Raw genomic sequence first — 25790 nt, 5'->3', positions numbered from 1 at the left:
CTCATTAAAACAGCTGCCTGCTGGCATCCCATCAGGCCTTCCAAATTTGCATCATGCCAAAGTGAAATTATATCAGTCTAAAGCCTGATCGCTAAAGACTGGGGTGCACAAGGCAGTCCTTAGTTTGCAAAAGATTTTGGGGTGAATGTAACAGTGCCATACTGCAGCATTGTTCCTGATGTGCTATTCACAACTCTGATTTGATTTGATTTGATTTATTATTGTCATGTGTATTAGCATACAGTGAAAAGTATTGTTTCTTGCATGCTATACAGACAAAACATACCATTCATAGTGAAGGAAACAAGAGAGTACAGAATGTAGTGTTCCAGTCATAGCTAGGGCATGGAGAAAGATCAACTTAATGCAAGGTAGGTCCATTCAAAAGTCTGCTTTTGAATGAGCCTAACATAGTCAAAACCCTGCTGGGGCAGACTCTGCCCTCTATCTACAGGCTGAACTGGTCCTCATGGACAGCACTGTGCTTCTGATCCCATGGATCCCCCGTATCACCCAGTTGGATCTGTACATTGCCTGGGACTGGTGAGTATGTGGGTCTCCTTGCCTAGGTGCCATACACTGGTGTCTATCTGGATAGGCTGTACTGCAAGAGTCATGCCGCCACTGCAACAATAATGTGAAGTTCGACTACGGGTGGAATGCGAGGTGATGCCAGGGGTGATGGATGTGGCAGGGCGAGGGGAGGGGGGTTGGTGAACATGAGGACTTCTAATGGCAGGCAGAAGGGCAAGGAGGTGGGTGAAGAGGATGAACAACGGAAGACGAAAGGGAGGAATGCTGAATCCCAACAAGGCTGCATGAAAAGCACGCACACAAGGTGGTCGAATGCATACCACATAATTTACCAGGAAGGGATAGATGAAGACATCAGATGCTTTGGGTAGAAATTCAGGTGAGCCATGAGCACCTCACAAGTGATGGGCTCAGGTGGAAGGCAGTTGAACTGAGCTGCAGACTTCTTCTTGAGATTGTCAGTCTTTACTCTTTGGGTGGCTGACATCCTGCACTGTCAGGGCGACACAGTGGCACAGTGGTTAGCACTGTTGCCTCACAGTGCCAGGGACCTGGGTTCGCTTCCCAGCTCGTGCGGAGTTTGCACCTTCTCCCCAAGTCCGGGTGCTCTGGTTCCCTCCCACATTCGAAAAGACATCCATCAATCTGGATGGCCATAAAACATTAGACAGGGGTCAAGGGTGGAGAGGGGGACTGGTGGTGTTGAGATGGCGGCACAGGTTCGTTGGGCTGAAGGGCCTGTTTCCTGGGCTGATTTTGTTCTTTGTTCTTTGTAGTTAGGTGCATGCACCTGATCAGGTGCCGGAATGTGGCAACTTGGGAATTTCACAGTAACTTCACTGAAGTGTTAATGTAAGCCTTACCTGTAACTAATAAGTAAACTTATTAATAAACTTGAAGACAAATGGGCTGGAGAGAATGATATGAGTATGCTGGATTGGTGTTTAAATATAGTACCAGGTCTTTCGAACCCGGGCAGATGAAACAACTGCCTGCCTGCCATGTGACTCAGTGGGGAACTCACCTGTGTACAATCTTGGCTTTTGTCATTCTAGCCAGCGGGAAGTGCACCATCAGAACCACCCGCCACCACACTGAGTCTCAAAATGAGAGAATTCTGCCCTTTGTGTTTGTCTTCACTGTAGAGACTAAAAATACATCTGAGAAATAATTCTAAATCATGAGGGAAAGGGAGGCACTACAAACAGTTACAAACACTAGGGAAAGGTTACTGAGGCAATTATTAGAACTAAAGATGTCAAGTACCAAGATCCTATTGGATTTCACCTTAGAGTCTTAAAAGAAGTGACTGTTGAAATATTAGATGCATTGGTTTTAATTTTCCAAAATTCTCTAGGTTCTGGATAGGTTTTGTCAGATTGGAAAAAAACGAATGTGACCCCTTTTCAAAAAAAAGATGGTGATGGAAAGCAGGAATCGACAGGCCAGATAGTCTGACATCTGCAATAGGAAATTGCTGGAAACTATCATAAGTCTGTTTTCTAAAGGCATTTAGAAAATCTCAATGCAGTTAAGCAGACATGGGTTTGTGAAAGGAAAATCATGTTTGGCTAATTTATTAGAGCTCTTTGAGGCAGTAACATGCATCACGGATAATGGGGAAACTTCATTGCAAGGGAAGTCAATTATAAAAGTAGAGGAATTTTGTTACAGTTACATAGGGTATTGGTGAGACCACAGCCAGAATCCTACCACCTCGCCCCTTAAAGAATCGGCGTGGGTGAGGATTAACAGACTATGGAGCCTTTGTCGATTGTCGGAAAAACTCATCTGGTTCACTATTATCCTTTCAGGAAGGAAATGTGCCATACTTACCTGGTCTGGCCTACTTGTGACTCCAGAGCCACAGCAATGTGGTTAACTCTCAACTGCCCTCTGAACAAAAGCAACTAAGGATGGGCAATAAATATTTCAGCAGCCACTTCTTTTAAGACTCTAAGGTGAAATCAAATAGGATCTGGGTACTTGACATCTTTAGTTCTAATAATTGCCTCAGTAACCTTTCCCCAGTGTTTGTAACTGTTTGTAGTGCCTCCCTTTCCCTCATGATTTAGAATTATTTCTGAGGTTTATTTTTCGCCTCTACAGTGAAGACCAACACAAAGAGCAGAATTCTCTCATTTTGAGACTCAGTGAATAAACAAAAAATAAACCAGGGAGTTGAAGGGTATAGGGTCAAGCAAGTAGGGTTGAGGCCATAATCAGATCATGGCAGGGTGGCACAGTGGTTAGTACTACTGCCTCATAGTGCCAGAGAGCCGGGTTCGATTCCCGACTTGGGTCACTGTCTGTGTGGAGTTTGCACTTCTCCCCATGTCTGCATGGGTTTCCTCCCACATTCTGAAAGATGTGCTGGTTAGGTGCATTGACCCGAACAGGCACTGGATTATGGCAACTAGGGGAATTTCACAGTAACTTCATTGTAATATTAATGTAAGCCTTGCTTGTGACTAATAAATAATCTAATAATAAATCAAGACAAATGGCTGAGCAGGCTCGAGGGGCCAGATCTCCTGATGCTGCTCCTAATGCGTATGTTGGTATGTTGGTTTGCATGGGCCTCAACAAACATCATTACATGTCAATCATGCAGTCATTGGACAAAAATCCACTCATAAACCCTTTACCTAGTGATGATTCAGGGGAGGTGAGGAAGCTGCACTATGAGCTAGTGAGGTGACATATTTTTCCTGTTATATTCCAGTCATTGTATGTCATCTGGAAACACTTTCTGTTCTCTGCAAACAATGTCACTGAGTGAAGCTTTTTCAGAATGGCAAATAGAAAACAATCAATAACTGAATGTAAGTAAACATTTAATAGCTCCGATACACACTGAAGTCCAGCAACAGTAAAGAATTCTTTTCAATTTTTATTTGCTTCTGTGGAAGTTTGGCTAAGCATTGTAACACTAATCTGAACAATAGAATTTGACATTACTGACTGTCTGATGCCTGCAGTAGCATCAGTAGGGATTAGAAATACACTCATGACAACGAGAGTCTATGGTTACATTCCCTGGCATCTGCACTGGCAACACATTACTCCTGGAGGCATTATACTCCAAATTCTCTTTTACTTCCTTGGAATGATCACACAGCATCTGCTTGTTAAATCAAAATCAATGGTAGCTCTGAGTTCCCGACCAGTCTATGAAACTGATTTAATGTCTATAGATCCTTTAGGAATGTCCTCTTCTCCTGAGTCATTAGTGTTATAAAAACAGGATGCCTTCAGTCATTTTGGATTCTCTTCTCTTTCTGACAGGCACAGCTATGTTTTAAACCCTTCCAGTGTTTCTACTGTGAAAAAAATGAATGTCAAAAACAATTTCCATTTTTCACCTTCAAATTCTAATATGCACACTGCATTTTTTGACAGAAAATATAATCATAAGACAGCAGTTCTCAACCAATCTGAGCTCCAACAAAAATATTTCTGTTACTTCTTTTGCTCCACTAGTTAGGCCCTCATAATCCAGGTTGGTACATTAGAAGAAGACTTAAAAATTAAAATGAATTAGAGATCATAGCTGATAGTATCTAATTTCTAATTCTACATCGCCTAATTATACGTCTATTTTATTTGGTTTTGTATTTGTATTTTTTTGTCCTGTGTTCTTCCTCTTTTTATTTTTTCTTGTCAGAAACCCACTGTAAGTACAGCTAATAAAGTTAGACTCCTTGGACAGTCAAAACTAATTTGGGGAAAGATTTCAAGTATCGTGAGATGAGACACAAATACAACTGCGGCTTATGTAATCACTGCAATCAGTTACAAGATTTGGAGAGGAGGTAGCCTGGTACTGTTGAGATTCCCATGAGGGTGAGTGAAAGGGCAGGTCAAAGAGAGTAAGAAGTCTCACAACACCAGGTTAAAGTCCAACAGGTTTATTTGGTAGCAAATGCCACTAGCTTTCGGGGCACTGCCCTTTCGTCAGGTGAGTGGGGAGTTTGGCAGACCTCCGAAAGCTAGTGGCGTTTGTTACTAAATAAACCTTGGACTTTAACCTTGTGTTGTGAGACTTCTTACTGTGTTTACCCCAGTCCAACGCCAGCATCTCCACATCAGGTCAAAGAAAGCCAGGGCTCCCGGGATGACAATAAAAGGAGGGAGTAGATAAAGCAGGAAAAGGTGCACATGGCAGATATCAGGTTGATGATAAAAGTGAGAAACAAGCTGAAAGAGAAAGTTGAAATGGAGAATGAAATAATAAGAACAGAAAAGAGAGTAAGAAAAGTTACCAACAGCCAATGCAAAAGTAAAATAAAAAGCAAAATTTATTTATTAGTCTCAAGTAAGGATTACGTTAACACTGCATTGTCCGTACCAAGGAGGAAATACCACCAGGGTCCTGGTAAAAGAGGTGAAAAATGCAGTGGGCTAAAGAAAATGATGAAGAGGTTCTAAATAGATTGGTTATACTTAAAGTTTCTAAACGACAAGGACTGGATCAGATGCATTCAAAAATACCGGGAGAAGCAATGATGGGCATTGTGGAGGCACTGGCGGTAACATTCCAATCTTCTTTAGTTATAAGGGTGGTGCTAGGGAAATGGAAAATTGCAAATCTTACACCATTGATCCAACTTACTTCCAGTTCTTTAGACTGCCCACATGACCATCAGTTTCCAATTGACCTTCACATCAAGCGAATTACATAGCTCCATTCCCAAGCCTGAACCAATCAGCTCCAATCATCTACACACTGCATGACTGTTGGCCACCTTGACAAAGTTCCAGGCCTTGGAAAGAACAGGATCTGTTCTTATGTCATTTGGCTACCTTGGGCTGAGCTTATGAACAAAATTACTGAAGATTTGCGGAAGTAACACAGCAAGGGGTTTATCCTATTTTGAATCTTTTGGGCCAGCCTCCAACTGCTCAATAAACTTTGGGCAGAATTCTCTCAAGCCTCAGCTGGTGGGTTGTATGGTGGGATCTGGGCTGAGAATATGGTGGGAGACCCAGGAAGCGGTTTCACGCCAATGTGAATTTACAGCAGGATCTTCCAATGATGTCCACCTTGGCTGGTTAGAACATCCATCAGAGGCTGTTGAGAACCTCATCTGCATCTTGTTAATGGAAGACCCGAACCGCCACCTTCACGCCAGGTTCTCCGCGATGCCAATGGGAAAACATGCTGATGTAAAACATTTTTGGATCAACATGGTGTGCAGATGTCAGGATTCATTTGAACAATGCCTTGGACTGCCTTCCGAGTTCAGGATGGAAGCTGTCTGCAATCCTGGAACATCGCAGCAGTGGATCAGGAATATGTTTGCAGGTGGACCTTCCAGATTTGGTGTCCTGGGCAGGGTCCATCTTCCAGCTTCAAAATGTTCTTGGAGATCTATCTTCATTTTCAGGAGGTCCATCTTCACTCCTCAATAGTGAGTCAGTGATGTTGGACATGTTTCAGTATGGTACCCAGGCATGATGTGAACTGCATGCCACCCAGGCCTACTCTATCACTAAATACAGCTTGAAACATCAATGTGTACAATTAATGCACCCAGGGCTAGAAGATTTGTCACATTTTTTTGCCAGCCTCAGCAGCATGAAGCATCCCATGTTCCTATCCCTAGCATGCACTTTGTTATAAATTGGACAAATTCTATCCTTTGTGCATTGTACAATAAATGTCTGATGTTATCCTCACACATTTGTACCCATGGTTTTATGGAAAATATGTTTAAAAATAACACGTGGAATGGAGAATCTGTCTTGTAACAAATTGGAGTGGTCAAATGGATTCCCTGAGAGTCTCCTAAGAGTCAACTCACTCAAAGAGTTAAGCACTATTTCCCTTTCAAAAAAGGCACATATCGACTGTCAAATGGATGAAAGTGCAAAAGGCTGAAAGTTAGCTTACTTGTCTGGTCAGGCCCTGCCCAGGATCCACCAACAGACAGAGAACAGGGTCTAGATTTTTGCCTACTGATTTGAAGAACGAACCCAGATTTTCGCTACAGAGGCTTGACTGCACTTTGACTGGAACAAAACCAGAACCTACTGCTGCAAGTAGTAACTGACCATGAATTCATTGCCAGAAACTTTCAACCTCCATTTCTTCAGTGAACCTAAAGGGAATCATCAAGCCTGCAACGTTTTAAGTTTTCATCTCAAAAGACTTAAATATATCAGTGCATTTCTGGACTTTATGTAAATCTAAGTGCATACTATCTCTTTTGTAATTACCTTTCTTATGTGTCTGCATGCATTGGTGAGTGGGTACTGTTGCAAGTACATTTAGGTGCTGAGAAATAAACACTTGTTCTTTGTTAAAAACTTATGAGGAAACCTGTCTTTTGTCAGTCTCCTGAAAGTCACCTCACTCAAAGAGTTAAACACTATTTCCCTTTTTAAAAAGGCACATATCTACTGTCAGTCAGGAGACCAAAATAGGAGGAATTATCTGACCATCTCTCCCATGTCTGTAATAATCAGCCATTATTCATCTATACAGTGTCTTAGTAAATCATTTATGATCCACTTGATCTGGATTTTTACCTTTCTCTGTGTTTGCATTTCCAGACTTCTTTTGTTCATACATGGAGGTAAGATTCAAATTCTGTTTTCCCCCATTTTCACCCCAACATTTAAAATGCCAAGGGAAGTGATGCTGGATAGCTTGACTATTTAAACTATCCATAAACATTTCAACAATTTCATTCACATTCAGCTTTAGCATGGTATAAAGACAAATCAAACTACCTTCTTAATAATGAGTGATTGGAAGCTGTAGATGTCCAGGCACATGAAACACAAAATGTTAGAGCTTAGGTGCAGAAATAATTCAAAAGGCAAATGAAGAATGTTGCCATTTATCTCAAGAGGCTGAGAATTCAGAAGCGAGGAAACTGAGGGCAAGATTCTTTGGCTGTTCACACCAGTGGGATTCTCGAGTCCCACTGTAGTGAGCAGGGATTTGACTGAGTGCCAAATTCTCCACACTCGCTAGCAGCAGTGGCGAGGCATGAGTGGCCGGTGAATTCTGGCCAATATTTCCACTGTACAGAATCCATCACTGGGTCAGAATCCATCTGGTAGTGTAGCACTGATCAACCAAAAATCATATTCAACTCTAAACGTGAATTCTGTTTGTCTCTCCACTGGTATGCTGAGCATTTCCAATGTTTCCTGTTTTAATCAGGGGTTAAAGGATACATATTATATGTGCAGTTTGTATAAATGTGTCTTTTCTAAATTGATGAGTTTAAAATGGTCAAGATTTGACAAGGTAGATGCAAAGTAACTGTTTCTACTGGTGGAAAATCCAGAACAAGATGACAAGTTCTTAAAATTAGTGCTACAAGCCATTTAGGAATAAAATCAGGAATCTCCTTTTTAAAGAACAAAGAACAGCACAGCACAGGAACAGGCCCTTTGGTCCTCCAAGTCTACGCCAAAATGTTCATGAAAAGAGTAATGAAAACTTCAAACCTGCTCCCCAGATAATGAGCCAACTGAAATTTTCAAAATCAAAATTAATTGATTTTTGTCAGATAAGGGTACATAAGGGGTTACAGAGAAAGGTAGATAAATGAAGTTGAGCAACCAATCAGCCATGATCCAACAAATGGCGGGAGAGTCTCAAGAGGTCGATTAGCTTACTCCTGTTCCTATGTTCCACCTAAGAACTTGAAGCGGTGCAATTCCTTTTGCAGCTTATTGTGCTGATTCATGGCAAAGATTGGTGTAATTCATTTTCTCAACATCCACCACGTTCTTGCCTTATAAGCAACAGCTATCCTTCGAGAACCAGTGTCTTAAATTATTTCCATAAGCCCTTTCTGAGTGACTTCTCATATTGTGGCAAAAATATTGACACGGTTTCACTGGTAACATGAAATTGAGTATAATGCAATCAACAACACAAAACATTGACAGCACCACACAGTGGAATCGCAGAGTCATAGCTGCATTGCAAAAATGTAAAACATTACTATGCTTCTTCCTGCTTAAATGTCATGATTTTTTCAGCAAAACCTGCAGACATATTTGAGTTCATTTAACATGTGTAATCCAACCCTTTCACCTTTCATCTGAATATAACTGTACGCAAGAATACATTATGGTCAAATTCCTCCTTTGTTGTTTGCCCTTTTGTTTTAATTGTTCTCTCAAAATATTAAAGACTTCAATCAGATTATCCCATCAGTATCCTCTTTTCTAGAGAAATCTTTCCTGATAGGTACAAACTCTCAATTCTGGTATTACCTTTGAAAACCTTAATTGTTTTGCTAATCGTTTTGTTGCACCTTAATTTTGCTGTTGGGGAGTTGTCTGCAAATTTCTAATATTTGAGTTCCCCTAAAACCTTTATGGCATGCTTTATAAATACAGTTCAATTCAATTACCTCCTCATGAGAGTGTGACAATGTATGAAAAATAAACAAATGTTTAGCTCATTTACCCCAGTTCACATCCAACTTTATTCACTCAAACTGTTTTCACCTGCCTTTGCTTTGATGCTGAAACATAAACTTCCCTGAGCAACATTAGGAAAATGTGTTAATTCAATTTCTGAATGCTCCATCACCAAAATTCACAACACTACGTAGAAGCCCATTCATAAATGATAGCTGTGAATTTCAACCAATTGCTTAATTTGCTCCTATTTTCCTATTTTGCAACCATATAAGAACATAAGAACATAAGGAATAGGAGCAGGAGTAGGCCATCTAGCCCTTCGAGCCTGCCCCGCCATTCAATAAGATCATGGCTGATCTGTTATGGCTCAGTTCCACATTCCCGCCCTCTCCCCATAACCCTTAATCGCCTCTCTTATCAAAAACCCATCAACCCGCGTCTTAAAAATATTTAGCGAGGCAGCCTCCACCACTTCAACGGGCAGAGAATTCCAGAGATTCACCACCCTTTGAGTGAAGAAGTTCTTCCTCAACTCCATTCTAAACTGCTCCCCCCCCTTATCTTGAGACTGTGCCCCCTAATCCTACTGTCCTTTCTGAGCGGGAAGAGTCTCTCCACCTCTATCCTATCCATCCCATTCATCATCTTATACGTCTCAATGAGATCTCCCCTCATTCTTCTAAACTCTAACGAGTACAAGCCCAGTCTATTCAGCCTCTCCTCATAGCTCAACCCCCTCAACTCCGGCATCAGCCTAGTGAACCTCCTCTGCACTCCCTCCAAGGCCAAAATATCCTTGCGTAAGTACGGCGCCCAAAACTGCACACAGTACTCCAGCTGCGGCCTCACCAATGCCCTATATAGTGGCAGCAAGACCTCCCTACTTTTATATTCAATCCCCCTCGCTATGAAGACCAGCATCCCATTCGTCTTCCTGATCACCTGCTGCACCTGCAAGCTGGGTTTTTGTGACTCATGCACAAGGACCCCGAGATCCCTCTGCACTGTCGCCTGCTGCAGTTTTTCGCCACGTAAGTAATAATCCTTCCTACCATTATTCCTACCAAAGTGGACCACCTCGCACTTGCCAACATTAAATTCCATTTGCCAGTTCCTGGCCCATTCGCCCAGCCTATCTAGATCTTTCTGTAGACTCTCCACACCCTCCGTGCAATTTGCCGTTCCACCAATCTTGGTGTCATCAGCAAATTTCGACACCATACACTCGGTTCCCTCCTCCAGATCATCTATATAAATGGTAAGTAGCTGAGGCCCCAGCACCCACCCCTGGGGCACTCCTCACCAACCGCCAATCCGAATAGCACCCATTGACCCCCACTCTCTGCCTCCTATTTGACAACCAATCCGCTATCCACGCTAACACCCTACCCCCAACTCCATGTCCCCTGACCTTCTGCAATAACCTCTTGTGAGGTACCTTGTCAAACGCCTTCTGAAAATGAAGAAAGACCACATCCACCGGCTCTCCTCTATCCACCGCCCTAGACACATCCTCATAGAACTCCAGTAAATTTGTCAGACACGACTTCCCCTTAACGAAACCGTGCTGCGTCTGCTCTATCAAGCAATTCCCCTCAAGATGCCTCGCTATTTCCTCTTTGATGACGGATTCTAACATTTTACCTGCAATAGACATTAAACTAACCGGCCTATAATTCCCTGCCTTTTGCCTGGCACCCTTCTTAAACAACAGTGTAACATTAGCCATTTTCCAATCTTCTGGCACTTCCCCGGAATCCAGCGACGTTTGGAAAATAACCACCAAGGCATCCACGATCACCTCTGCCATTTCTTTCAGAACCCTCGGATGCTTTCCATCCGGTCCTGGGGACTTGTCCACAATCAGTCCCTCCAGTCTGTCGAGCACCGCCTCTCTAGTAACAATAATGTCATTGAGACCCTCCAGTCCTACCACCTTTCCATCTCTAACACTCGGCAAATTATTCACGTTCTCCTCCGTGAAGACCAAAACAAAAATGTTATCAAGACCTCAGCCATTTCCCCATCCCCTACCACTAAGTCCCCCTTCTCATCCTCTTAGGGTCCAACGTTCACCCTAGCCAGCCTCTTCCTTTTTATATATTTATAAAAACTCTTGTTATCCTTTTTTATATTAAGCGCTAGCCCAGCTTCATAGTTTCTCCTACCCTTCTTTATCAAATTCTTTGTCAATCTTTGTTGACATTTAAACCTCTCCCAATCCTCTTCTCACCCACTACTCTTAGCTACTCTAAACGCCTTCGCTTTTAATTTGACACTTTCCTTCACCTCCTTCATTATCCACGGCTTATTACCTCTCCTCCTACGGTCCTTTTTGACCATCAGAATAAATTTCTGCTGAGCACCAAGAAAGATCTCCTTAAAGATCCTCCACTGCTCCTCAGCAGACCTACCTTCCAACGCGCTCCCCCAGTCCACATTCGCCAATTCTTCTCTCATCCTACCGTACTCCCCTCTGTTCAAACAAAGGACGCGTGTCCGGGAACCCACTTTCTCCTCCTCCATCTGCACCAGAAACTCCACCATACAATGATCACTCTCCCCAAGAGGATCCTTCACTGCAAGGTCCCTAATTCTACCCGCCTCATTACATAGCACCAGATCCAAGATAGCTCGCTCCCTCGTCGGCTCCAACACACACTGTTCCAGGAAACTATCCCGGCAGCATTCCAAGAACTCCTCATCGAGCCCACCACGTCCAACATGGGTCGACCAATCAATATGTAGATTGAAATCCCCCATAATTACGGCCGTCCCATTCCTGCACGCCGCACTTATTTGCGCGTCAACAGCCCGCCCCACCTCCAGATCATTATTCGGGGGCCTATAGACGACACCCACCAGCGTCTTCCTCCCTTTGCTGTTCCTAATCTCTACCCACAACGATTCCACTTTCTGCTCTTTGGCTCCAATATCATCCCTTGCTACCACCCTGATGCTATCCTTAATCAGCAGAGCCACGCCCCCCCCCCCCCCCCCCCCTTTTCCCTCCTGCCTATCCTTCCTAAACACTTGATACCCCTGGACATTCAGCTCCCAGTCCCTGTCACCTTGCAGCCACGTCTCTGTAATGGCCACCAGATCACATCCATTTGTGCCGATCTGCGCCACCAGCTCATCCACTTTATTCCGAATGCTTCGTGCATTCAGATAAAGTGCTTTCATCCCAGCCTTCACCTGGACCCTATTTGCCGGAACGCCACCAACCATACTCACGCCCCCTACTCCCTTTATTACTGGGACATCCTCGGCCTGTACCCTCTCCTTAACTTTAGGCCTCATAATGTCACCTACCCTCGCGCCCCCCCCCCCCCCCCCCCCCCCCCAATTAGTTTAAAGCCCTGTCTACAGTCCTCTTTACACGATTCGCCAGGACTCTGGTCCCAGCACGGTTTAGACCAACCCCATCCCGCCCGAACAGTTCCCACCTACCCCAATACTGATGCCAATGCCCCATAAATTCAAACCCATTCCTCCCACACCAATCCCTGAGCCACCCATTCACTTCCTTAATCCTATCAACCCTACACCCGTCTGCACTCGGCTCAGGCAGTAGCCCAGAGATAACCACCTTGTCGGTTCTACTTTTTAATTCCATTCCCAGCTTTTCATACTCCCTCCCCAGATCCTCAGTTTGCATTTTGCCAACGTCGTTGGCACCCACATGTACCACAACGACCGGATTCTCACCCTCCCACTCCAGGTTCCTCTGCAGCCCAGATGCGACATCCATATAGAATTGAAAAGCAGAAAAATTATGTTAAATGCATATGGAACTTTGGCTAGATCACACTTTCAACCACACATGGAGTGCTGTGACCAGTTCCAGACTTCTATTATTGATTGAATCTAGAGGCAGTGAAGAAAGTTCAAAGAGGATTTTCAAAGGTAATACCAGAATTGAGAGTTTGTACCTATCAGGAAAGATTGAGCAGATCAGGACTCTTTTCCCTAGAAAAGAGGATACTGGTGGGATAATCTGATTGAAGTCTTTAATATTTTGAGAGGGTTTGACGGGGGATATGTGTACAAGACGTTTTCCATTCTAGACACCAGAACTAGGAGCCATGAATATAAGGTCATCATTAATGACTCAAATCGGGAGAAAGTTTATTGCCCAGAATAGAATTTTGCTTTCAGTTGGAAGGTGAAAAATATAATGTCAAAGTTTATTTATTTATTAGTCACAAGGCTTACATTCACACAGCAATGAAATTTCTGTGAAAATACCCTAGTCACCACACTCCAGCATCTGTTCAGATACACTAAGGGATAATTTAGCGTAGCTAATGCACCTGACCAGCACATATTTTGGATTATGGGAGGAAACCAGAGCACCTGGCGGAAACCCATGCAGACAAGGGGAGAACATGCAAACTCCACACAGGCAGTGACCCAAACCGGGAATGGAATCCGGGTCCCTGGCATTGTGAGCTACTCTGCCACCATGCTGCCCCTATAGGTCCAAGTCTAGAATTTCAAACATAAATAAAGGTAATTATAAGTATGATAGCAGAGTTGGCTAAAGTGAACTGAGAACCTAGCTCAAAAGATAAGATAAGAAAGTAGAGATGCCATGACAGACATTTGAGGAGATAATTAATAACTCACAGCAAAGATTGTTATAATCCACGTCACAAGCTCCAACATTTTTTATAACGTCAGCAGAGACCATAAGATTTGCAATTTGGATTTGGCTAGGGTAAGCACGATATGTTTCACTTCAGATATGATTCAAATAACTCACTAGGGAGTTTTTACCACACAAAGTTTATTTAAGAATACGGTTCATACTTAGAAAGAATATTAGAAAAGCTTTTACCAATTACAAACAAAAAAAGACATGCTATTGTATAAACCTCAATTAAATTCATTATTCCAATACAACAAAGCTCCTTATAAACATGCTCCTTTCCCAGGCTTAACACAGAAAACAAGAATGCTCACATGATGCTGGATTTTTCAAGCTCTGCAACACCTTCTGTGAATTAGTCCTTTGGATAGAGAATTGAAACTCTGACTTCCTAACCCTGTAACTTCTAGCAGACATCAAGGTAGAGACAGAGCTATTGTTGACCTCCAGTTTTTCTCAGCAAACCATTTTAAGAGACAGAGACACTTTAGTTTTTAGTTAGCCAGCCACCAAGAACTAAATTTCCAATAAGAAGTCTCACAACACTATATTAAAGTAAAACAGGTTTATTTGGTATCACACACTTTCGGAGCACTGCTCAAATTCCAATAAACCTGTTGGACTTTAACCTGTGTTGTGAGACTTCTTACTGTGCCCACTCCAGTCCAACAGTGGCATCTCCACATCATAAATTTCCAATACCAGGGAGAGTCACAGAAAAACTGTTGTCAGTCTGGGTCCACACAACTTCCAACTAGAAAAACAGCCAGCAACCAAAACTGAAAGCAAAGAACTCTTGGGAGAGGGAAGAAAATCTGTCCCACCTGACCTGCCGATTGATCTTCCCACAACACTTCGAAAGGTCGTAAACTCCCAGGAAGGACATTCGGCGAAGATTAAAAATAAACAAAACCCAATTTAAACAATTTAAGCAGCAATAAAAGGACATCCAAGCAGCACTTTGGTGCCGATTTATAACTGCAGAGAACCTTATTAAAAATAATACATCTTTAAAGGCACAGTACCATCACAAGATATTTCTCAGTGAAAAAGACTCTAAGAAGGATGAATCATTTGTGGATAACTAAGGAAATGGACACCACAGGACAACTGCCAAGGTCATCACAGGCAACAGAATGTAACAGTCAGCAGGCTGCCTCCACCTCTGCTGCGGCATAGTTGTAAGATTAAGAAAATTTAAAAATGTTGATCTCGCTTTTGCTTCTGAGTTGTGCTATCACTGTAAATACCTTGAACTTTGGTGAAACCACTTTATGTGTATGTGATTGTCCTGGTCAATTGAAGATGTTGTGAATTTGTTGTGTTGCATCATTGTTTTTCCTCAGTGGTGTTTAAATTCATAAAGTTAGCACATTCATGGGGCACAGCTCCAGCAGGAGGTACCACCTGGGGCACATGGTCAAGGGGAGCCAGAGTATGAATTGGGGGGGTGGTGAAGAGGAGTGACCCAGACAGAAGCGGCTTGCCAGACTGAGAGTTTGTCGTCCAAAGCTGGGTCATGTCCCAGTAAGTCATGAGGTTAGAATGTGCTCGTATGAATGTAGGACTCGTTCGCTCAGCAATTGTTTGGTCATCCCCTGAGATGACAGCGAATCGCTTTGAGGGCTTAGGGATATGAGGTTATTTGACATTATTTAACTTTACTTTTCCTGGATGCTTCAGCAATTAAATGATCACATACATATCTCCCCTGCTTTCCATTCTCCATGGCATCAGCGTGCTCAATTGTCCTTCCACAGCCCCGTGGAACTCCAAATCTTCACCTTGCAGTAAGCTCTCATCCTCCTTCAGTTCATCCTCTGGCAAGGGCTCACCACTTTGCATAATCACATTGTGGAGGACACGATACATTGTGATTATGTGAGAAACTTTCTCTGGAGTGTATTGCAGAGAGCCAGCTGAGCAGTCCGGCCATCTGAAACCCATCTTCAGAAATCCAATGGTCTTCTCTATAAGGGAGGGTGTAGAACTGTGAGCAGAGTGGTACCTCCCCTCAGCATGACTGTGAGGGCAATGCACCAGAGTTATCAGTCAGTGTTTCAGAGGGTAGCCAGTATCCCCAAATACCATCTCTGTAGATATACTGGCCCCTGGAAAATACTCAGGCATCTGGGAGTGACTGAAGATGTAGGTGTCATGACAACTCTTAGGATGCAGGACATGCTTGCCATGGTCACGCACTAGTTGTACATTGACGGGATGGCAGCCCTTGTGGTTCACAAACATCAGTGTTTGCTGGCATGGAGCCCATGAAGTTTATTGCATTCTCTCTTCATGGGAAACCTGAGATGGCAGTGAAGCTAGTGGATCTTTGAACTTGGCTATCTTCATCCAGAGCAGACCTGATATAATGATGGGCCTTCCTGTAAGGGGGATCAATGACTCTTTCATACAAGGATCGATTGCAGAATAAGAGATGCTGCACAAGAGCCCTGTAAATCCCTGGAAAGATCCAAAGGCAAATAAATTGAGAATTGCCATCACCTTCAAGCAAAAATCTCCAACCCCATGTGGTGTTAGATCTTCATGAAGAATGAGACATGTGTGACATATGAGGTCTCGGGGCAGACACTGGCATGCCTGGCATACCTCCCATTCATTTAGCAGGATACTCTTGGACGACAAACTCTCAGTCTGGCAAGCTGCTTCTGTGTGGGTCACTCCTCTTCACCACCCTGACCCCCTGTTCCCCCCCAGTTCATAGTCTGGCTCCCCTTGACAATGTGCCCCAGGTGGTAACTCCTGCTGGAGCTGCACTCAGTGAATATTTTCACTCCTTTATCTCCTCCAGTGACTGAGAACTCTGAGAAATGTTGCACCAAGCCTTGGCTTCATTAGTCTTTTTGCCTTCTTGTTGAAATGAAACATCGAAACCAACCATGATTTCAGAGTGCCGAAAGAGAAGCTGTGTTTGGGAAATGTCAGAGTGAGTTGTTTTAGCCGCCTTATTCCTCTATGCCTGATGCAGCCTTACTCATGAGACACTTGCACGCTCCTGAGCGTGAATGAGATGATTAAAGCAAAGTGCTCCATTCTTTGAAGTGGCACATCAATGACCTTTTAGTTGCTCGTGGTCAATGTATGGAAACTATTCGGCCAGTGATTTATGGCATTTATCCTATTTTGGACAACGAATTAAATCCAATGGATGGCATTTATTGTGAACCTGTGATTGATGGTATGTCGGATATGATCTAGCTGTGTCTCCTTCACTATTGCCTGCATTCACACAGGCTACATTTCTGCCATATGCTCTGTCAATGTGGCAAATTTGGTGTGAAGTGAGTGAATTTTGTCTCTCCCTTTAACAGTACTGAATGAAGCTATTGGCTTTTGACTGCCTGTCATTTGTGACTCCTTTCCATTTCAATACAGTGGAGTCCACACTCTGTAACTCATTTCTACAAACCCCTGGACAAAAACAGTAATCTTCACGTTTCCTTAATGCAGTGAGAACTGAGGACAGCAGTGGCCCTGCCAAACCACATATCCCCAGCTTCTGAGTCTTTATGTGAACCATCCCTAACGTGCCACAATAGCAATGCCATCTCCCTATGCTTCACCCCTCTCCAGTGTCTACATGTGGTTCTTTCCAGTAAATAGTGTAATATCTGTTTGACCCATTGTTTCTCAGTGTTATGTCAAGCTTCAGCTTTCCACCCTTGTCTTCCCTCTGACCTCCATGCTTCCATGCCCTTAGCACTTGTACAGCCTTTTTTTCCATTGCACCCCCCCGCCTTGCATTTTCCCTTCCATCCTTGTACTTGTACTGTCTTCCTTCCCTATTGCTCCCTTTGTCTTTGTCCTTTGCTCTACCCTTGCATTGTCTTACTTCCAGATTGTCCCCTTGTGTTTGCACTACCCTCTGCCCTTGCACAGTCTTCTTTCCCCATCACTCCCCTTGTGTTTGCACTGCCCCCTGTCCTTGCACGGTCTTCCTTCCCCACCTCTCCCCTTGTGTTTGCACTGCCCTGTCCTTGCTGTGTTTTTCTTTCCCATTGTGCCCCTTGTCCTTGCCTGTCCCACCCTCACATTTCAATTCACTCCTGGTTCACTTTTGAGTCATCAAAGTGGAAGGTGCAGGAGTCTTGCAGCGCAATGGTATCCACATCAGCAACAGTGTCAGACAACACTGGTCAGTGTCTGAAGTGGAGGTACCATGAGTACTGAAGCACAGTGCTGTCCTTACAGGCAACATTGGCATGGAGCTGAAGGGCATCAATTGTTCTGCCCCAGCAGTGTGGTGGCAAGCAAACGACAGCAGCACGGTGCTGCACTATAGCAGGTAGGTTATGCTTGATACACTTACCTCAAGATTATGAGGGAACTGAGGTTGAGCTTGTGAAATCCACACATTTTTCAACAAGTTTCAGGTCAATGTAATTTCCCACCAGCAAGATTGGAAGGCACGGGGAGATTTTGACAAGAACATAAGAACATAAGAAATAGGAGCAGGAGTAGGCCATCTAGCCCTTCGAGCCTGCCCCGCCATTCAATAAGATCATGGCTGATCTGTCGTGGCTCAGTTCCACTTTCCCGCCCTCTCCCCATAACCCTTAATCCCCTCTCTTATCAAGAACCCATCAACCCGCTTCTTAAAAATATTTAGCGAGGCAGCCTCCACCACTTCAACGGGCAGAGAATTCCAGAGATTCACCACCCTTTGAGTGAAGAAGTTCCTCCTCAACTCCGTTCTAAACCACCTCCCCTTTATCTTGAGGCTGTGCCCCCTAGTCCTACTGTCCTTTCTGAGCGGGAAGAGTCTCTCCATCTCTATCCTATCCATCCCATTCATCATCTTATACGTCTCAATGAGATCTCCCCTCATTCTTCTAAACTCTAACGAGTACAAGCCCAATCTATTCAGCCTCTCCTCATAGCTCAATCCCCTCAACTCCGGTATCAGCCTAGTAAACCTCCTCTGCACTCCCTCCAGGGCCAAAATATCCTTGCGCAGGTGCGGCGCCCAAAACTGCACACAGTACTCCAGCTGCGGCCTCACCAATGCCCGATACAGCTGCAGCAAGACCTCCCTACTTTTATATTCAATCCCCCTTGCTATGAAGGCCAGCATCCCATTCGCCTTCCTGACCACCTGCTGCACCTGCAAGCTGGGTTTTTGCGACTCATGCACAAGGACCCCGAGGTCCCTCTGCACCGTAGCCTGCTGCAGCTAATGTATATTCATTAAATGCATACACACCACCAGGCGGCAGAATAACTGACCCGACATGAAGTACAAACTGGTTTTATGCTGATGGGTTTCCAACATTTTGGTTCATGCTAGGTTTTCTGTTTTTGCCTGCCACCAAACCTGCTGATGGCAGGATGGAGGATTCCTCCCCTTTGTTTTCTCGCATGGTGCACCAATTTATGAACTTGTGCCACCCTTGTTGCTTTTCATTGAATACTTTCCAATGTTTAATGTGCTTCTTCTCTAAGTACAATGATGAAAGACTATCTAACAACCTAAGAGTAGTCCCACGAATATGAATTAAATGGTCACTATTGTTAGAGTAGGACCAGTTATCTATTTTGAAGGTGGTCGGAATCAACTTCATTATTCTGTATGGGTGATGGTACAATTACTAATAAATACATCTCTGCCATTTTCAGCGGCAGTAAAAAGTCTGACAACACCAGGTTTAAGTCCAACCGATTTATTTGATAGTACACTCACTAGCTTTCGGGGTTAGTTCCTTCATACGCCGGCATATCCACATCATTTTCAGCGGCTCTAAGCATAATTCTACTAAAGTGCATCAAATTTGTTTACCTATTTAATATTAACTTACTCCCATCAGGGAGATGATACAACTAGAAATTTTGCATTTCATTATAATTTGGGGCCCAAATACTCTTAACCAAAATACCTTGTGTTTGTGGAAATGAAATGTTTCCAATTTATTGCTATAATAGCAACATGCACGCAAATGAAATTAAGCACATTAGGAAATAATACCAAATAGCATTACGGCTAAACGTTAAACAAAACATTTCTACTAATTTTACAAACAAATATGAAAATTCTCAAGAGTTTATCAGCTGCCTCCGGCTGGCTTTCATCAATTAGTTACAAATCCTTAGAGCACAGGCGGAGAGGACAGGAGATTACTCATTGCTCACAGTCACTTACTGTCTGTTCAAAAATGGAAGCAAATTCCCTGCTCTTTAAAGAAGACTCAGGAGAAAAGGATTAATAAACGGAGAAGCAAGCCAAGTGTAGAGTCTAAATGTTTACCTGGGAAACATGAGTAAGCGTTCTACCCGAGCACAGCTCAAAATAGGCAATCAGCAATAGAGCAGGCAGCACTGTACATCCTATAGTGGTTCCAGTAGTGTAAACAGCAGCAAGAAAAACAATTGATCCCAAGGGATGCCCAGAACATATAAAATACCCATATCTGAAGTGTGAAAATGGCAGGAAAATAGAAAGAGGAACAAGGACCAATTAATGAACTATTAATAAACAGAATTTGGGATGTGTCATTGTTTTCCTGCCAATTATCCTTACAAACATTCTATACTCCATCTCAACTTTCATGGTGGCATAGTCGTTAGCACTGTTGCCTCACAGAGCCAGTTTAATTCCTGGTTTGAGTCACTGTCTATGCGGAGCCTGCACTTTCTCCTTGTGTCTCCGTGTGCTCTGGTTTTGTCCCACAGTCCGAAAGGCATGCTGGTTAGGCGTATTAACCATTCTGAATTCTCCCTCAGTGTACCAGAACACGTGACGGAGTGTGGCGACTAAGGGATTTTCACAGGGATCTCACTGCAGTGTCAATGTAAGCCTACTTGTGACAATAATAAAATAAACTTAACAATTGCTGTGCAGAAATATTAAACTCTGGTCAGCTACATTTCCAAGTGGGTAGGAAGGCTAAATTATTATGGAATGCAATAATTACTAAGCAGTTCACAGTGAACTCCTAATAGCTTGTGGTGAAGGGAGAATAATTAGAGCTTGTTACACTCTTCAGTTCTGAATTCAAATTATACAAACTGATCAGCCACAATTTGATGTGAGTTTTCTTTCCAATACATCTTGCAACACAGTTTATTCACAACCTTACAGATAGTTTCTATTTTAACATATTTCAGGCTAAGACAGACAAGAATTTTACACACGTTACGCATTGATGGAGATGGGGGATGGATGGGAAGGAGCAGACTAAGTTTGATTTGCAGACATCCTCCTGGGGTGTAAGACAAAAAAAGCAGGCATTCTAAACTAAAATGGTAAGGGAGAAGGTACTATTCTCTCAGCAGTGTGCCCTCCAGAGTCTCTGGAACTGTAAGACGGGAATCAGTACATTTCTTTTCCAATGCTAATCAGACTCTGTGAAACATTTTCCAATACTTATTGCTTGGATTTTTTCCTTTGTAAACTCCCTGTGTGAGGAACAACACTCAGCCCACATCTAGCTCTATATTGCACTGATTTTAACTCTGGAGGATTTCGGACAGAAGGAGAAAAGTGAGTTGGAAATTCACCAGATATTGGAGAAATGGGGACAGGCCTATTTTAATAAGTAGTCATCATGGAAATTCCACCAGAAAATGTCTCACTCAGAGTCAACCTGACTTTGTAGAATGGAATACTGCAGTGCTCTCCCCATTGCACAAAGTAGGTAACAGGATCAGACCACAGTGATATCTTATGAGGCTATCGCTTTGTAGAGGGGAGAGGAGATGTGGTAGAGGATTCTGGGGCAGGAAGGGTTAACTTTTCATGTGGCCTTGGATCTTACAATGTTTGGTCTTCTTCTTCCTGCCCAGTAGCATGGTGACACAGTGGTTAGCACTGCTGCCTCACAGGGCCAAGGACCCAGATTTGATTTCAGCCTTGGGTGACTGTGTGGAGTTTGCACGTTCTCCCCGTGTCTGTGTGCATTTCCTTTGGTGCTCCGGTTTCTTCCCATACTCCAATAATGTGCGGGTAGGTTGATTAGCCATGCTAAATTCTCCCTTAATGTCAGAGGAATTAGCAGGGCTAATTATGTGGGGCTATAAGAATAGGCCTTGGGTATAATTGTTGCTGGTGCAAGCTTGATGGGCCGACTGGCCTTAGAACATAGAACACTACAGCACAAACAGGCCCTTCGGCCCACAAGTTGCGCCGATCATATCCATACCTACCAAGCCATAGAACTCTCTGTAACTCCCGATCCCATTAAATCCCATATACTCATCCAGAAGTCTTTTAAAAGACCCCAGCAAGTTTGCCTCTACCACCACCGATGGCAGCCGATTCCACTCACTCACCACCCTCTGAGTGAAAAACTTACCCCTAACATCTCCTCTGTGTCCTCTCGTAGTGACCATTTCAGCCCTGGGAAATAGCCTCCAAGAATCCACCCTATCTATTCCTCTCAACATTTTATAAACCTCTATCAGGTCACCTCTCAACCTTCGTCTCTCCAGGGAGAAGAGACCTAGCCCCCTCAACTTATCTTCATAAGGCATGCCCCCCAATCCAGGCACCATCCTTGTAAATCTCCTCTGCACCCTCTCAATAGCTTCCACATCCTTCCTATAGTGAGGCGACCAGAACTGCGCACAGTACTCCAAGTGGGTTGTGACAAGGGTCTTATAAAGTTGCAGCATTACCTCCGGACTCCTAAACTCAATCTCTCGATTAATGAAGACCAGTACACCGTACGTCTTCTTGACCACATCCTCCACCTGCGAGGCCGATTTAAGAGTCCTATGGACCCGGACCCCAAGATCCTTCTACTCCTCAACACTGCTAAGACTCCTACCCTTGATATTGTACTCCTTCATCCCATTGGTCCTGCCAAAATGGACCACTACATATTAGCCTTCTTGCACTGTCGGAGCTCGATGATTGTATGATACAGTTCCTGGTCTCACTTGGCAAACATTGAGCCTACCTTGCTTGGGATTCTTCAGAGACTTCCCTTCCATCTCACCATTCAAACCATGAGGCCTGAGGACTGATGAAAATTGGCCTTCAGGACTCATCCGAAAAGCTGAGGTGAGCTATCAGCACTGATCTTTCCAACAAGAAAATGCCATCTCCCTCATCCACCAGGAAAATGTCTCATTGTTTAACTGACATTAAACAAAATGTGGGCATAGATAAGGAGAGAAAAGTATCTGTAAGAAGAGAAAATGCCCCATGTCTGTCCTTGGCTTGCTGCAATGTTCCAGTGAACTTCAACGCAAACTGGAAGAACAGTATCTCATCTTCCGGCTAGGCATTTTACACCCTTCCTGTCTCAATATCGAATTCAGCAACTTCAGATGATTTGCTCCACCCCACCTCGGCCCTTTGCTCTCATTCTATTTTTTTTAGCTGCTCTCTACCTTTTATTTCTTTATTGTCTTTCTTCATTTTTCTTCCCACTCTTTTCCCCTACTTTACACCCCTTCCCTTACCTTACCCCACCCACCCCCCCATGTGTTTCACCTTTTCTAAATCTTACCTCTGTCCCAGCCATTTCCCTTCCCCATTCCCCCAATATCTTCATTTTAACTTCTCTGCCATTTGGCCATTCACACCTTTTATTCTCTCTATGGACAGCTATTAACTGGTTTCCCTGGTTTCTGTGGCTATGAATCGTCTTTCATTCTCTTGTAGTACAAATGTCTCCCACTTTCTATGCCTTTTAGCTTTGACAAAGGGTTGTCTGGACTCAAAGCATCAGATCTTTTCTCTCCTTACAGATGCTGCCAGACCTGTTGAGATTTTCCAGCATTTTCTCTTTTGGTTTCAAATTCCAGAATCTGCAGTAATTTTCTTTTATCCATTCAAAAGTCTGACAGCAGCAGGGAAGAAGCTGTTCTTGAGTCGGTTGATACGTGACCTCAGGCTTTTGTATCTTTTTCTCAATGGAAGGTGGAAGAGTGAATGTCCCGGGTGCATGGCATCCTTAATTATGCTGGCTGCTTTACCAATGAGTGGGAAGTGTAGACAGAGTCAATGGATGGGAGGCTAGTTTACATGATGGATTGGGCTACATTCATAACCTTTTGTAATTCCGCGCGGTCTTGGGCAGAGCAAGAGCCATACCAAGCTGTGATACAACCAGAAAGAATGCGTTCTATGGTGCATCTGTAAAGGTTGATGAGAGTCGTAGCTGACATGCCAAATTTCCTTAATGTCCTGAGAAAGTAGAGGCGTTGGTGGGCTTTCTTCACTATAGCTTAACTATGGAGTCAACATGGGGGTCCAGGACAGGTTGTTGGTGATGTGGGCACCTAAACACTTGAAGCTCTCAACCCTTTCTACTTTTTCTCTGTTGATGTGGAGAGGGGCATGTTTTCCTTTACGCTTCCTGAATTCAATGACAATCTCATTTGCTTTGTTGGAGAGATTATTGCTGCTACAGCAGTTCACTAGATTCTCTATCTCTTTCCTCAATTCAACTAAAGCTCTAGAAAAGCACATCATAAGTAAACGAGAGATACATTAATAAAGGAAAGAGAATTAGCCCAGTATGTCTCACATTGCTTTGGGTGGGTATGGGTCCACGTACATACCATCCTAAAATAATGAAAGAACAAGAAAAATCAAGTATTGGTCTAAAAGACACAAACACAATTATCCAGCTTGTAATTGTGACTAAGAAATATTTTAACCAATCTGCAACATTACTTTGTTATCTATCATCAAGAAAATGATGGAGCAGGCTCGAATTCAAAGGGCAGGACAAAGTCAAGGTTCAAAAAAGAAAGTGACAAGATTAGGTTATATCAGTGAGGTGATACTGGAACATCCTTTTGGAATTAAAAAGGTAAAAGACCTGAACGAAATAACCCACAGTTCACAAGACCAAACCTCCCCCATGCCAGCTGAAAATTGAAATTCAATTTCAAAGTCAATTGTAAATAAAATGCTGGTACAAATAAAAAGTGATTGCAAAGCTATTGAACTTTATTAAAACTTTATTTGGTTCACTTACAGAAAGAAAGCTGCTGTTTTTACATGGTCTCGCAAATATGTGTCTGCAATCCCAGGCCAATGTGTTTGATTCTTAACTGTTCTCTGGAGTCACCAAGTAAGGCACTCAGCTGTATCAGACTGCTACCAGTGATGCGAAGGTTAACTTCTCAAGGGCAACCGGGGATGGATAATGAATCTCAGCTTTGCCAGCGATGTTCGCTTTCCAAATATTGAACTTAAAATGTGGTTGGTTCCATTCTGAAAGTGGGTTGTTGCAAACTGAGTGAAATCTTTGGCATCTCAGATGTCTGCGCTGGTGTTTGGCCATGATTTGGAATTTGTCCATCTCCAGTAGCTCGATTTACCCAAATATCTTCAACAAAATAAAAGGCACAAAGCACTCTTTACGAATGGGATTAAAACAGTGTCTGTGTGGGTTTCCTCCAGGTGCTCGGGTTTCAAAGGTAGCATCGTGGCACAGTGGTTAGCACTGCTGCATCACAGCGCCAGGGACCTGGGCTCGATTTCTAGCTTCTGTCACTGTCTGTGTGGAGATTGCATGTTCTTCCCATGTCTGAGGCTGAGCTCTGGGTGCTCCAGTTTCCTCCCACAGTCTGAAAGATGTGCTGTTCGGTGCATTGACCCAAAAAGCCACTGGACTGTGGCGACTCGGGGAATTTCACAGTAACTTTATTGCAGTGTTAATGCCAGCCTGCTCATGGCTAATAAATACATTTTTAAAAACTTTAAAAAGCCCAGAGTCAGGTTGATTGGCCAAACTAAATTACTCCTGAGTGTCAAGGGGCTCACAGGGATTGTTGTTGGCACAGGCTCAAAGGGTGGAATAGACTCCTACTGCACTGAAGGGATCCTATGATTTAAAGGATGATTCAGCACCTGAGTCTGGATCAGTAGAAGAGCAGAGACAACTTAATGCAGTAGATTTTAATTGTATGATGGCTCGCTGCCCAAAAATGCGAGCCGGGTGAATGGTCTGTTTTGAAAGCCTGGCACAATTCACACGCTGCTACTGAGCTATGGATGCCAAGTCAGTTCCACTCTGCAGCTCACCAGCTCCATGCTGGCATAATATCAGGTGGCCCAAAGCATGACCCAGCTGACAGCAAGGCAGTTTCAGCAAGTGCAAAGTGGATGGCAGCAGCCTACGTTATTCCTGCCAAATTCAGAGAAACACTTCTAGTCCCCCCCAGCCACTAAAAAATGTTTTAAAGTGGGCATCATTTCTCCTAGGATCATAAAACCGTAGAACCATGC

The sequence above is a fragment of the Carcharhinus amblyrhynchos genome, chromosome 1 (genome assembly GCF_965287045.1).
Source record: "Carcharhinus amblyrhynchos chromosome 1, sCarAmb.v2.hapA, whole genome shotgun sequence".
Lineage (NCBI taxonomy): Eukaryota > Metazoa > Chordata > Chondrichthyes > Carcharhiniformes > Carcharhinidae > Carcharhinus > Carcharhinus amblyrhynchos.
The sequence above is the reverse complement of the archived record's forward strand: the minus strand, read 5'-3'. Positions refer to the sequence as shown.